We start from the raw sequence: 15955 nt of genomic DNA, 5'->3' as shown, positions 1-15955 counted from the left end.
ACACACGTGTGCCGGGAGCCGGGGTAAGCTAGTGGTTTCACACAGCTTTTCTCCACGTTGTCTTGCCGGTGTGGGCTTCCGGGGGTGCAGCAGTCACCTGGCAGTCCGTGTGAGTTCGGGGAATGCGTGCGGGGGTGGGGCCAGGGCGAGCAACCAATGCGTGAGGGGGGCATGGCCTGGCATGCGTGCAGGGGGCCGGGGCAAGCAGCCAATGCGACGGTTGTCACTGTAACAACATAATTTTGGAGCAAGACAGACAGACAGACAGAATAAGGCAATTATATATATACTAGAAGGTGGCCCGATTCTACACATCGGGTATTCTAGAATTTACGTATTGTGTAGTTCATGTATGATTTTTGTTATATATATATAGATGTTGTTGTGTGTAGTTACCTAGTGTTTGTGTAGGGCGCTGTACATGTTCTGGGTGTTGTCTGGGTGTGGCGGGGGGTGAGAGCGGTGTTTGTGTGTTGCGTTGTGTGTGTTGCGTGTGTTGCGTTGTTTGTGGAGCGCTGTGTGTCTGTAGCATTGTGTGTGTGTTGCGTGGTTTGTGTGTGTTTTGGGGGGAGGTATGTTTTGTGCAGTGTGTGTGTTGCGCGGTATGTGCGTATATTTATGTATGCCGCGGTGTTTGTGTGTTGGGTGTTGTGTGTGTGCAGCGTTGACTGTGTGTGTGGGTGTCTGTGTAGGGCGGTGTTTGTGTTTCCCAGTGTGTGTGTGTTGTGCAGTGCGCGTGTGTGTGTTGGGGGAGGTGTGCACCTCCCATCGTGCTCCATCCCCCATGCTGCGCACCCCCCATCGTGCTCCATCCCCCATGCTGCGCACCCCCCATCGTGCTCCATCCCCCAAGCTGCGCACCCCCCATCGTGCTCCATCCCCTAAGCTGTGCACCCCCCATCGTGCTCATCCCCCATGCTGCGCACCCCCCATCGTGCTCCATCCCCCATGCTGCGCATTCCCCATCGTGCTCCATCCCCTATGCTGCGCATTCCCCATCGTGCTCCATCTCCCATGCTGCGCACTCCCAAACGTGCTCCATCCGCCATGCTGCGCACTCCGAAACGTGCGCCATCCGCCATGCTGCGCACTCCCAAACGTGCTCCATCCGCCATGCTGCGCACTCTCAAACGTGCTCCATCCGCTATGCTGCGCACTCCTAAACGTGCTGCATCCCCCATGCTGCGCACTCCCCATCGTGCTCCATCCGCCATGCTGCGCACCCCCCATCGTGCTCCATCTCCCATGCTGCGCACTCCCCATCGTGCTCCATCCGCCATGCTGCGCACTCCCAAATGTGCTCCATCTCCCATGCTGCGCACTCCCCATCGTGCTCCATCCGCCATGCTGCGCACTCCCAAACGTGCTCCATCCGCCATGCTGCGCACTCCCAAACGTGCTCCATCCGCCATGCTGCGCACTCCCAAACGTGCTCCATCCGCCATGCTGCGCACTCCCAAACGTGCTCCATCCGCCATGCTGCGCACTCCCAAACGTGCTCCATCCGCCATGCTGCGCACTCCCAAACGTGCTCCATCCGCCATGCTGCGCACTCCCAAACGTGTTCCATCCGCCATGCTGCGCACTCCCAAATGTGGTCCATCCGCCATGCTGCGCACTCCCAAACGTGGTCCATCTGCCATGCTGTGCACTCCCAAACGTGGTCCATCCGCCATGCTGCGCACTCCCAAACGTGCTTCATCCGCCATGCTGCGCACTCCCAAACGTGCTCCATCCCCCATGCTGGCCGCAGCATCAGCCTCTGTGCCCGCAGCATCAGCCTCTGTGCCCGCAGCATGAGCCTCTGTGCTCGCAGCATGAGCCTCTGTGCCCGCAGCATTAGCCTCTGTGCCCGCAGCATCAGCCTCTCTGCCCGCAGCATCAGCCTCTATGCCCGCAGCATCAGCCTCTGTGCCCGCAGCATCAGCCTCTGTGCCCGCAGCATCAGCCTCTGTGCCCGCAGCATCAGCCTCTGTGCCCGCAGCATCAGCCTCTATGCCCGCAGCATCAGCCTCTCTGCCCGCAGCATCAGCCTCTGTGCCCGCAGCATCAGCCTCTCTGCCCGCAGCATCAGCCTCTATGCCCGCAGCATCAGCCTTTTCTGTCCCCAGCATCAGCCTCTCTCCTCCCAGCCTACCCCAGCCTCAGCCTCCCCCAACATTAGCCTCTCTTCTCTCAGCCTCCACCCTCCCAGCCTTCCCCAGGATCAGCCTCTCTCCTCCCAGCCTCCTCCAGCACGCCGTGCTCCTCTGCCGACACTCACAGATCCGATCGTATACACTCACACACACACACACGCACCCGATCGCATACACTCACACCCACCCGATCGCATACACTCACGCACACACACATTGACGATATTACACATACGCGCTCATACTCACAACATCCGGAGATACCACATGCTTCTGGCCATGTGATCCTCCGGCAGGTCCTGAAAGCTCACAGCACAGTATCGCGGCCGAGAAGCAAGCGATATCCCAGGATGTTGTGAGTGTGTGGATGTGATGTGTGAGGTGTGTGTGAGAGTGAGTGTGATCTGATGTGTGTGTGTGTACTCACCTGGGGCTTCGTGTCAGTTGGGGGAATGCGTGCGGGGGGCGGGGCCAGAGCGAGCGTGCATTGCGTGAGGGGTGCGGGGCCTGCAGAGAGCCGGGGCGAGAGGCCAATCCGTGGGGGGGCGGGGCCATGGCGAACCCAGCGGCCAATCAGCTTTGTGTCACCGTAAGGACACAATTTTGGAGCATGACAGACAGACAGACAGAATAAGGCAATTATATATATAGATAGATTTAAAGATAGTCATTTACTTAAACAGCTGTGAAGGAAATTTAAGAAACCTGTCACAAGGTTTTCCCCTATAATCTGCGGCCACCACCAGTAATCCCTTAGATACAGCATTCTAGAATGTTGTATTTAAGACCCCAAGCCAATCTGCAAGATATAAAAAAAAGATTTTTTATTATAATCACGTACGTAGTGGTCTGGTCTGATGGGCGTTGCTGGAATTGATCCGGTGCCTCTATTCTTCTTGCTTCATGTGGATGACGAGACCTAGGTCATCCACACAGTATCCTCCATTACACTCTGTCTCTTTGCCCTACCAAAGGCAGAGCAAAGTACTGTAATGCGTAGGCCAATGACCGGGCATGTGCAATACAATACTTTGCTCTGCCCTTAGCAGGGCAGAGAGAAGGAGCGCAGTGGAGGACACTGTGTGGATGATGTAGGATGCGGTATACACAAGAAGCAAGAAGAGAGGAGGCGCCAAATCAAGACCAGCGATGCCTAGCGGACCAGACCACTTTATAGATGAGTATAATAAAAGGTATTTCTTTATAATATGCAGTAGTCCTTCACATAAAACTCTCCCTATACAGGGAATTGGATCAAGGCAATAAATCCATATAGGAGAAAACGCATTGGGAGCCAGTTCAGACTTACAGGGCAAGCCTTTTAGGGTCAGCTGTGCATGACTGCCCTTGTAAGAGAGGGAATTTCACTGGGGTCAGTGTTATTATAGCCTTATAGGGTTAGATAGGCCAAATTTTGGATGGATTGCTCCCCTGAATATAAATGAAGAGGGCACCGTGAACCAGTTTATCACGTCTATGACACGGCTGACGTTAAGAATTGGCTGAGCTCATTCCATTTCTTTATACTAACTGTTATATCTGGATTTAACAGGGTAGACATATTTATTGGGACCTAAACTCCTCTTTTCTTTTGGTATTTTTTCCAGTACCTTTCACCAAAAAGGCTGGCTAGGACAAAATATTTTTGTTGTTTGTTTTTCAGTATAGGTACACATCATATTTGTGTCTCTACTATCTTAACCCCTTCACGACCAATGACGGATCTATTCGTCATGGATCGTGTGAGGTTAATCCCCGCCCCCTGCCGTGGGCGGGTCGCGGCGATCCGCGCACATATCAGCTGTTTTCAACAGCTGATATGTGTGCCTGCATGTTACGAGTGGAATCGCTTCCACTCGCAACATTTAAACCCCGCGCGGCCATTATTTTCACTTACCACCGCCCCCACCGGAAGTCATGTGCATGATCACGTGACTTTCAGTGATTGCCATGGTAGCACAGGGTCATGTGATGACGCCTGTAGCTATCAGGAGTCACTTTCGGTTTCACTCGGCCTGGAGCCGAGTCAATCAGAAAGTGATCATATCTGCTGTTTACAGCTGTGTAGCTGTGATCAGCAGATAGGGCAGAGCGATCGCATTGTTGATCACGATAGCCCCCTAGAGGACTATGAAAATAAAAAAAAAAGTAAAAAAAAATAGTTTTAAAAAATAATAAAAAACAAAAAAACCTAAAAGTTCAAGTCACCCCCCCTTTCACCCCATTGAAAATTAAAGGGTTAAAACAATAAAAAATATACTCATATTTGGTATCACTGCATTCAGAAACGCCTGATCTATCAAAATATAAAATCAATTAATCTGATTGGAATTTTTTTGCCGCTACGCCATTTATCAAATGCCAAAATTACGTTTTTTGATCGCCACAAGTTTTACACAAAATGCAATAACAGGCGATCAAAACGTAGCATCTGTGCAAAAATGGTACCATTAAAAATGTCAGCTCGAGATGCAAAAAATAAGCCATCAATGAGCCATAGATCCCAAAAAATAAGAACGCTACGGGTTTCAGAAAATGGCACAAAACGTAAGCCACTTTTATTGGACAAGCTTGTGAATTTTTTTTAACATTTTAGATACAAGTAAACCTATACATGCTTGGTGTATACAAACTCACACCAACCTCAGGCATCACAATGACATATCAGTCTTACCATATAGTAAACACGGTGAATAAAACATCTCAAACACTATTGTGCGATCACACTTTTTTTGCAGTCTTTCCTCACTTGGAATTTTTGTGCTGTTTTTCAGTACACTATATGGTAAAACGTATGGTTTCATTTAAAAGTAAAACTCGTCCCACAAAAAACAAGCCCTCATATAGCAATATTGACAGAGAAATAAAAAAGTTACGGCTCTTGGAAGAAGGGGAGCAAAAAACAAAAACGCAAAAACAGAAAACGCTCTGGGGCTGAAGGGGTTAAATGAATTATTAACAGTTGTATTTTAAATACTCATATTTTCCTGCTGCTAATTATAAACCATCAATAATTTTATTTTTTAAAGCATTCTTACTTTTCAGCATTTTTTTCATACCTGCATAAACCTTTAGTACTTTTTTTTTATTCATTTTTTTTCTTAGCCAGAATTTCAATGTGTACTTTATTATCCACCTGTGTGATTTATTAGTTCTATTGAGTCACATCCCGCCTTTGTCAGACATTCTAGTAAAAATGATACTATATTCAGCCAAAACCCACGTCACAGTCGGAGTCCATTCTCTCTGTTTCAGGACCAGAATTAATATTCACACCACGCCTTTCGTCCCTTTAAACCCATCTGCCGTAAGTACTTGTGGGCACCGGTTGTCTTCAGTGTCTCCTGTGCTTACGATATAATAGAAATGGGCAGCTGGCACTGCACATATCCACCTTATCTCCAAACTAATTACAAAATGTTACTAAAAGATTACTAACAATTACAAAATGTTACTAAAAGATTACTAACATGAGAATCTGAAGATATGTGTTTTCAAAAAAATATGGCATTTAAGGTATGCAGCAATCATCAAAGGCATAAAAACCCACTGTCAACTCTGTAAAACAAACATCCTTTTAAAGTGAATGCCTTGAGCAAATATAACCCAGTTCGAACAGTATTCATCAAAGTGATGCATAAATTCATGAAGACAAATCTCCAAGACATGCACTGCATGACTCACTCCACTTACAATAGGGATAAACAACGTGCACACCTATTACTCTCTACTATGTACAAGGTAAAAGAAAAAATTAGGTGTTTTAATGCTCATTATAGAAGTGGAACAAACAATTATAATATTTTAGGATATTAAGGGCAAGAGGTCAGTTCAGTTTGTGCATCACAGAACCTGATAACATATCTTGTAGATCAAGAGAAAAAAACCCAAAATGCAGCAGTTCTATAATTTCCAGTTAATTAAACTAAGCAAGGGACAAGGTGACATCACAGGCAGAAATCCGTGCTGCACTGTAAGTGCTGCGAATCTGATATCATTGATCTGGAAGGTGAACAGATTGACATACAATCACAGACCACACAAGCAGCTGGGAGAAATCCTAAAAGGATATCTGACTGCTTCTTTGCGTATTAAAGACTGGTTCACTCGAGGCTGATGTGTACCAAAGCAAGCACTTTGTACCAGCTGGTTACAGATTTTCTGGTCACCCTCCTAAACAAATTAATATTAACTTATTATTTATTATCATAGGCATGATGTGTAAAATTAGAAAACTAGATCATGTCCTAAATGTGGCTAGTGACTTCCACGTGTGGTACATAACCCCACCCTTAGTTATGTATAATAAATAAATATATATATAAATATATATATATATATATATATATATATATATATATACATTATGTTTTGTAGTTTGTGCAGTAAAATTAGATTGCCATGAAGCAGTGGCGTAACTACCATCCTATTAGCCCCAATGCAAAATTTGGACCTCGGCCCCCGACAGCATGTTGGTCAGATGAAAAATGTTACTGTAATAATGTCCCCCAACCTTTAATATTTTCCCCCATCCTGTAATATTTTCCCTCATCCTGGAATAATGTCCCCATCCTGTAATATTTTCCCCCATCCTGTAATAATGTCCCCATCCTGTAATATTTTACCCCATCCTGTAATATTTTCCCTCTTCCTGGAATAATGTCCCCATCCTGTAATATTTTCCTCCATCCTGTAATAATGTCCCCCATTCTGTAATATTTTCCCCCATACTGTAACAATGTCACCCATCCTGGCCCTTTTCTTTTATAACGTCCCTTTTCCTGGCCCCTATCCTGTAATAATGTCTCCTGTCTTAGGCCGCTATTCTGTAATAGTGTCCCCTGTCCTGGGCCTCCATTCTGCAATAATATCCAATTTTCTTTGCCCCATTCTGTAATAATATCCCCCTTGCTTGGTCCCTTCCGTTATTAGTACATGATATATAGAAACAAGCAATTATTCTCACCTCTACCTGAACCCACGATTTGCAGTGTCCTTCTCTATAGCTGATGCAGAAGTCGTCAGCTGACTTCTACCTGCCGGCAGAGGAATCTGTATGTTCAGCGCCGGGGGGGCACATCTGAGTAGGACCCTAACTAGAGAATCCTGATTAAAACTACAGTGGCGCACCCTAATTGTAAGCATATGGGATCCTCAGCAGATGACCATGCTGTTGCTAAAAATAAATCACTATACGAAGACCAGCACTGATATTACCGCCATACAATGACCATACTGTGGTAGATATTAGTCCTGCAGAACATGTAAGAGATTACAGTGCAGTTATAGATAGTGACTTCCAGCTGACGTTTTTTCTTATGAAGTCTTTCACTTTTTCCATCTTTTCCATGTGCCCCAGACCCATATAACATCCTCTTCCAGCCAGGAGTCATCTGCAGAGATTACAACAAAGACATATTTGCCTTCTCACATTTCCAGTACTGTCCCAATCTATTCCCAACCTACACAAACTCCTCACCCTGCTGCTACTCCAATACTCATTCCCTGCTGCAGAATATGTCCCTATTTGCTGTTTAGCACAAAAACAGGGTCCTCTTAGTGCCCCACATAATAATGCCCCCCACCTTGTCTCTTACAAAGTAAAATGCCTCCTTTGTGCTCTCTAGATGGTAAAATTGCCTCCTAAAATATATTATTGCACTGAGAAAGTGCTCTAGAAAACAGTGTCCACATTTTGCGGCAAGTGGGGGAGGGGTGCACGGTCAGAAGGTATGATCCTCTTGAATGTAGAATATATATTGTATTTTATGCCATGTTCAGTTATGCACCTGTTCACATTGCAGTTTGTTGAGTGCCGTCAGTCTTTTTGTCTATATTCAAGAGGGTCATACCTACTGACCGTGCACCCCTCCCCCACTTGCCATAGATTATTTTATCCTGTATAGCAGGTTCCTACTTGCCCATACACAGGAGGATTTTTAACCCAGAGAGAGGCTTCAACATAGAGTAGGTACCCAGTTATGAGATATGCCGTGATGTGGCTACTGGGCAGATACAGAAATGTCCGTTTCTATATGCTAAATATCTCATTTTTCTTAGATTTCCCTTAGCAGTAATGCTGGTCTATATTCATAGTTTTCATGCTTTAGCATTTCAGAGAGCAAACTGTCTTTTTTTGTACTTTATGTCATGTTCAGTTATGCACCTGTTCACATTGCAGTTTCGTGAGTGCCGTCAGTCTTTTTGTTTATAGTATGATGGCTGGACATTCCCATCTTGTTTGTGCTATTTTGAAGGATTAAGCGCAAAGAAAGGCAACTAATGCCACTAGATTTAAAAATGGACAGTGATTTGACACCTTTATCCCCCGGTGATTTTTCATTTCTCGTTTTTGTGTTTCCTCCCCTTCTTCCAAAAACCATAACTTTTTTATTTTTCTCTCAATATGGTCATATGAGAGCTTGTTTTTTGCAGAAAGAGATGCACTTTTGAATCACACCATTCATTCTGTCACACAGTGTACTGGAAGTAAGGGAAAAAAATTCCAGGTGTGGTGAAATTGCAAAAAGGTGCAATTCCACAATATATTTTTTTTTAATTTATTTATTTACTATGTTCAGTATATGGTAAAACTGACTTGGAAATATGATTACCCAGGTCAGTATGAGCATGCATATACCAAAACATGTATGGTATTTTTTTTATTTAAATGAAGAAAGACATTAAAACGTTTATCAAAAAAAAAAATTCTGCTATTTGTGAGACCTGTAAAATTTTCATTTTTCAGGTTCTGAGGCTGTGTGAGGGCTTATTTTTTTGCGCCCAGAGCTAATGTTTTTTACTAATACCCTTTTGAGATAGACATAATGTTTTTATCACCTTTTATTTCATTTTATTGAAATATTGTGGTAACCAAAGACTCTAACAATCTATCGGTGCCCCACGTTCACGAGGTGGGAAGGATAATTGACGTGCAACCTGTCTGCGCAAGTTAACCCCTTCACGACTGGCCAATTTTGTGCTTTTCGGTGGGGATTTGCCATTCTTCTTCCAAGAGACGTAATTTTTTTATTCTTTTTTATTTTTCGGTCAAAGTGGTCATGTGAGGACTCATTTTTTGCAGAACGAGCTGTACGTTTAAATGAAACCATGAATTTTACCATATAGTGTACTGGAAATTGGTAAAAAATTCCAAATACGTAAAAATTGCAAAAAAAGTGCAATTGAACGATTGTTTTTGAGATATTTTATTCACTGTGTTCCCTATAAGGTAAAAGTGATGTGTCAGTGTGAGTTCATAGACACCAAATATGTATAAGTTTACTTTTATCTAAGAGGCTAAAAAAATCAGAAGTTTGTCCGAAAAAAGTGGCGCACATTTTACGCCATTTTCCGTGACCCATAACGTTCTCATTTTTCGGGACCTATGGCTCAGTGATGGCTTATTTTTTGCATCTCAAGCTGAAGTTTTTAATATTACCATTTTTGCACAGATGCGCCTGTTATTGCATTTAGTGCAAAATTTGTGGCGACCAAAAAACGTAATTTTGGCGCTTGGATTTTTTTTGCTGCTACACCGTTTACCGATCAGATTAATTGATTTTATATTTTTATAGATTGTGCATTTCTGAATGTGGTGATACCAAATGTGTGTATATTTTTTTATTTAACCCTTTAATTTTCAATGGGGCAAAAAGGGGGTCATTTGAACTTTTATTTCTTACATTTATTTTTTTATTTTTTAAACTTTTTTTTTTGTTTTACTAGGTCCCCTAGGGGGCCATAGGGATTAGCTGTCTGATCGCTCTTCCATTTCTCTCTATCAGTGCAGCACCGCTCAGACCGGGAGATGATCATCTCTTGTAACAAGCAGCACTCAGCTGTTTCTTACAGGACCTGAGTCATGTGAGCACAGGAGTCATCACATGACCCTGTGCTACCATGACAACCACCGGATCCACGTGATCACGTCACGTGACTTCCGGTATCGGCCTGTGAGTAAAGTTATAGCGCAATCGCTATTATAATGGCGCTGTCACATATTGACAGCACCATTTAAGGGGTTAAAAGGCACAGGTGGATAGCGATTCCACCAGTGCTTAGCAGGCACACATGTCAGCTGTACAAATGAGCCAAGATGTGCGCTGATCTCCCCCGGCTGCTGTGACCACTAGGACGTAATATTACTGCCCGCAGTTGTTAAGGGGTTAAATGCCGGTGTAAGTGATTGCTAGCGACATTTAACTGGTTAACGGATATGGGTGGATCTCGAATCCTCTTGCGGCTATTAGAGGCACTTCATGGCTGATTAATCAACCATCAAATGTATAGGAAGATGTGGGCTCAGTGTTTGAGCCCTCATCAAAGGCAGATACATAGCTGATGTCGTAAATATACATCATCGCTGGTGCAGGGGTTAAAAAAAGTGAAAATGGGAAATCAGGGACAATATTTCACGTTTTTTCAATGTACATGTGGTTAATATGGTCAAAAATGTCTTCACACCATTAGCCACCCAAGGAGTACATGTGTAGGCACTAAATGTGCCTTCTACAAGGTCCCAAACCCAGTCCTTTGGTGGCTAATGGTGTGAAGACATTTTGCTTGCATGTCTACAATAATTTTAACTGATGAAAATAAAACTTCACGTGTTATCCTACCGTTGAAGTAGCTGTAGAACCTTGTTTTCTTTTGGATATATATATATATATATATATATATATACCCTTTTGTATCAACTCTTGTGCATGTTATCAGGCCACAATCACCAAGGTATGTGAACTTTTGATAAGGGTCATTTGGATGTTTTTGGTTGTCATCATGATTTAAAAGTTAAAATGAGGAAACAAAGTAGTTTGACAATAAATGGCTTCACCCAACCACTAACCATGAGTGGAAAAAAAGATTTTGTGTTTGTTGAATTTGTCAACCTTTTCCCACATTTCAGGCTTCAAACATAAAGATAAAAATTGTAATGTTATGGTGAAGAATCAACAACAGGTGGGACACAATTGTGAAGTTGAATGAAATTTATTGCTTATTTTAAACTTTCTTAAAAAATAAATAACTGAAAAGTGCTGCGGGCAATATTATTGGTCCCCTTTACTTTCAGTGCAGCAAACTCACTCAAACTCACCCGGCGTCCATCCAAATTTTCATCTCAAACAAGAAGAAAACTGATGAGAGATGCAGTCAATAGACCCATGATCACTCTGAATGAACTACAGAGATCTACAGATGAGATGGGAGAGTCTGTCCATAGGACAACAATCAGTCGTACACTGCACAAATCTGGCCTTTATGGAAGAGTGGCAAAAAGAAAGCCATTTCTCAAAGATATCCATAAAATGTGTTGTTTAAAGTTTGCCACAAGCCTCCTGAGAGACACACCAAACTTGTGGAAGAAGGTGCTCTGGTCAGATGAAATAATGCCAAATGATATGTTTGGCGTAAAAGCAACACAGCTCATGACCATGTACACACCATCCCCACAGTCAATCATAGTGGTGGCAGCATTATGGTTTGGGCCTGCTTTTTTTCAGCAGGGACAGGGAAGATGGTTAAAATTGATGGGAATATGGATGGAGCCAAATACAGGACTATTCTCGAAGAAAACCTGTTGGAGTCTGCAAAAGATCTGAGAATGGGACGGTGATTTGTCTTTCAACAAGACAATGATCCAAAACATGAAGCAAAAGCTACAATGGAATGGGTCACAAATAAACATATCCAGGTGTTAGAATGGCCAAGTCAAAGTCCAGACCTGAATCCAATCGAGAATCTGTGAAAAGAGCTGAAAACTGCTGTTCACAAACGCTCTCCATCCAACCTCACTCTGCTCGAGCTGTTTGCAAAGGAAGAATGGGCAAGAATTTCAGTCTCTTGATGTGCAAAACTGATAGACACATACCCCAAGCGACTTGCAGCTGTAATCGCAGCAAAAGGTGGTGCTACAAAGTATTAACTTAAAGGGGCCAAATAATATTGCACGCCCCAATTTTCAGTTTATTATTTTTTATAAAAGTTTAAAATAAGCAATACATTTCGTTCAACTTCACAATTGTGTCCCACTTGTTGTTGATTCTTCTCCATAAAATGTTAATTTTTTATCTTTATGTTTGAAGCCTGAAATGTGGGAAAAGGTTGAAAAATTCAAAGGGGCCGAATACTTTTGCAAGGCACTGTATAATCTTCAGCTTCTCCATGGAGTGCTTACCATTCCTCATCACCTACGTGAGGCCTGCAGCATGAAGACCTCATCACACTGCTGAATGTCAGGCAAGGATGACGTGCACTCCTCTTCCCCACTGCCTCTGATACCACCACATAGCTAATTTGCATGAAATTTTTCAGCTATATTTATTGCAGCATTGAGGTTTTCTGTGGGGTTTTTTTTCAACTATATGCTAATGGTCTGGCTTTAGTACCCACATAGTTTAACTGGTATCTATTTTCTGGGTGGCCATATAATTGGAAGGTAGTTTTATATGCTGGTTTCTCAAATGTAAACAATAGGATAAAGAGTTGCACACCAGTCACAATGTATAGGGGAATAATGAAAAGTAGAACTGCTATGGGAATACTAGACTGAAAAATACAATGGACTATCTGAAAAAAGTGAAAAACATGAAAATGATATGTGGATAACTGCTATGAATAATAGGAATTAGAGATGTTTAGCCATTGAATTGATCAATACAAGGGAACCCCAAACCAAACGCCAAGGTAATCTCTATTTTTGGGGTCCCTAGCCGATATGTAACCTCACCTGCAGTTAAAAAACTTGCTCTGTATGGGAAGCAAAGCACCAAGCTATATGTGTGAAATAAGACACATGGCTATGGGTGGGGCAGGGTTCTCAGACAGAAAATGCATACTAATTAAAGAATATACGTCTGGAACACCATGGTGTGAACAAGGTGCAAGACTCAAAAATATACAACTAAACAATAGGATAAAGAGTTGCATACCAGTCACAATGTATAGGGGAATAATGAAAAGCAGAACTGCTATGGGAATACTAGACTGAAAAATACAATGGACTATCTGAAAAAAGTGAAAAACATGAAAATGGTATATGCATAACTGCTATGAATAATAGGAATGAAAGATGTTTAGCCATTGTATTGATCAATGCAAAGGAGCCCCAAAACCAAACACCAAGGTGATCTCTGTTTTTGGGGTCCCTAACCTATGTGTAACCTCACCTAGTATGCATTTTCTGTCTGAGAACCCTGCCCCACCCATAGCCATGTGTCTTATTTCACATATATAGCTTGGTCCTTTGCTTCCCATACAGAGCAAGTTTTTAAACTGCAGGTGAGGTTACACATAGGTTAGGGACCCCAAAAATAGAGATTACCTTGGCGTTTTGTTTGGGGCTCCTTTGCATCGATCAATACAATGGCTAAACATCTCTCATTCCTATTATTCATAGCAGTTATGCATATACCATTTTCATGTTTTTCACGTTTTTCAGATAGTCCATTGTATTTTTCAGTCTAGTATTCCCATAGCAGTTCTGCTTTTCATTATTCCCCTATACATTGTGACTGGTGTGCAACTCTTTATCCTATTGTTTAGTTGTATATTTTTGAGTCTTGCACCCTGTTCACACCATGGTGTTCCAGACGTATATTCTTTAATTGGTTTCTCAAATGTGACACACAATACAGTCCCTCATTGTTAGCGAATTACCACTATAACCCAAACAATATGATCCCAAGAATGGATCATTTTTCTACAATATCCAGTTGTCCTAATGAACAATATGGAAATGTGTACTGTATGTGGAATTTGATACCCTAATATAAAGGATAACATTTTAGCATGATACCTTATATATTTACAGGTTATTGCTTTGGGCATCATCAAATCACTTCACTCCAGATATACATGTTACTTCTTTGCCTACTGAATAATATAAACAGGTAACAGTACCACTTTTCGTACATTTATCCCTTTGCACTTGTTCTATTCCTTTTATTTTCTATTTATTTTCTGAGCCTCCCTATGTTATTCCAGATACATTGATTTAACCTTTATGTTCTCTTGTTTCCCCTCAGTGACAGAATGTTTCTACTTTTTTCCAAACGCTAGGCTACTTAGATACTCCCAGTGGAATCCATATCTGTAGCTATATTTCATTGTTCTGTTCTTTTCATACTTTATGGGTATATAGTGCTCTGCTATTTATAGATTTGAAGAAAAACAATTAAATATATAGAATCAATATTTTCTATGGGATACCATATTACAAAATAATCCAATGGGGGTCATTGATTACAAATAAGATTTAACATTTTGCACATCGAAAAAAGTACTTTTCTTCACAAATTTATCCAAGACTATGTTATAAAAATGAGTATACATCATTGAAATTCTTAGGAGCGACGCTAAAGTTTAGACTGCAAAATTCCAATTAACAAGAATTCCACTAAAGGTAAATCTAATTATTCATTAAACAGGTGTCCAGCAGACAGTTGACTATAAAAGGGTGTTCCGTAACAAAAAAACACTTCCCGATTCATGGTATAAAAAATGGCACCACATAAAAGAGAAATGTAACAAAACCCGAGAAAGAAAATTATTTCTTTACACACGAAAGGGGAAAACTACAAGAAGATCAGTAAACCTTTACTTATCAATCAGAATATTGTAGCAAAAGTGATACAAAAATGGAACAAAAATGGAACTACAGCCATCTCACAAAGACATCCAGACAATGGAAGTGAATACCGAAAGAGGAGCAATTTTAATGAGAAGCATTGAAGAAAACTGATTTGCAATTCACTGCTGTTAGCTAAAGAAGTAAAAGACAAATTTGGATGGGTGTTTCCCATGACATAATACATTGTATCATAATACAGTGTACACTTCAGAGGAATGGCATGCATGAGTGTCATCAAAGAAGGAAGCCTCTTTTAAAGCCCTTGCACAAAGAAGCCTACCTACAATTTGCCAGGGCCCATGCAGAAAAATAGTAAGACTAATTGGACACTATACTCAAGGGTGATGAGACCTAGATCCATGTTTTTGGAATTGATGGTTTCAAAACTGAGTAGAGTTGCAAAAGTGAGAAGTACAAAGAAAAAAGGCATGGTGCCTACAGTAACACATGGTGGTGGCAGTATCCTTATGTGTGGCTGCATGAGCACTGCTTTTGTTGGGGAACTACATTTTATTGATGGTATCATGAATTCATAGATATATTGCTCTATACTGAAAAAGAAGATGCTATTTTCACTCCTGCCCTTGGTAGACGTGCTCTTTTCCTACATGACAATGATCCAAAACATACATCTAAAGCCACTGTTACATTTCTGAAGAACAGGGTGAAAATTATTCAGTGGCCAATTATCTTTTGATCTGAACCCAATTGAGCACCTATGGGGAATTATGGAGGCAAGATAAGCATCACTCTCAATCCTACAGCTACATTTGGAGCATCTTGAGTTGTGACATACAGTCCACCTCTTGCCCTCACTACTGCATTAACAGTATAACAACCAAAGCTGGCATACAGAAATAAAACTGACCATTTGTGTCCCTCTCCCTTTTAGGCAACCTGCTTACATCCAGGGATTCATACCTCATCCCTATTTGGTATTCCCACATCAACCACTCCCATAACTCTATCATATAAAGCTTGAAGCACCCTTCTTAATGACATTATCATTCTATCTCCAGCTTAGCTTATTTATCTTCCTACCTGCTCTACTCCACCAGTAGATGTGAATTTGTCTTGTGGAATTTGTTGAAATGTTTTGCCTACATTCTTCTAAATGGTACCTGTGCTTCACTAATTTTGTGCAAAATAAACAATGCATTGTCATGGTTCTCTGTGCAGAGGATCT

General features: G+C 42.0%; 1 protein-coding gene across 3 annotated transcripts in view; it reads right to left on the bottom strand.

Moving 5' to 3' along the window:
* Positions 1-15955, bottom strand: part of WSCD2 (WSC domain containing 2) — a 685960-nt gene that overhangs the window by 260384 nt on the left and 409621 nt on the right. The gene's annotated exons all lie outside the window — the stretch shown is intronic.

This window comes from Anomaloglossus baeobatrachus, chromosome 1, assembly GCF_048569485.1.
Source record: "Anomaloglossus baeobatrachus isolate aAnoBae1 chromosome 1, aAnoBae1.hap1, whole genome shotgun sequence".
In the NCBI taxonomy this organism is placed as follows: domain Eukaryota; kingdom Metazoa; phylum Chordata; class Amphibia; order Anura; family Aromobatidae; genus Anomaloglossus; species Anomaloglossus baeobatrachus.
This window is presented reverse-complemented; position numbering and strand designations above follow the sequence as displayed.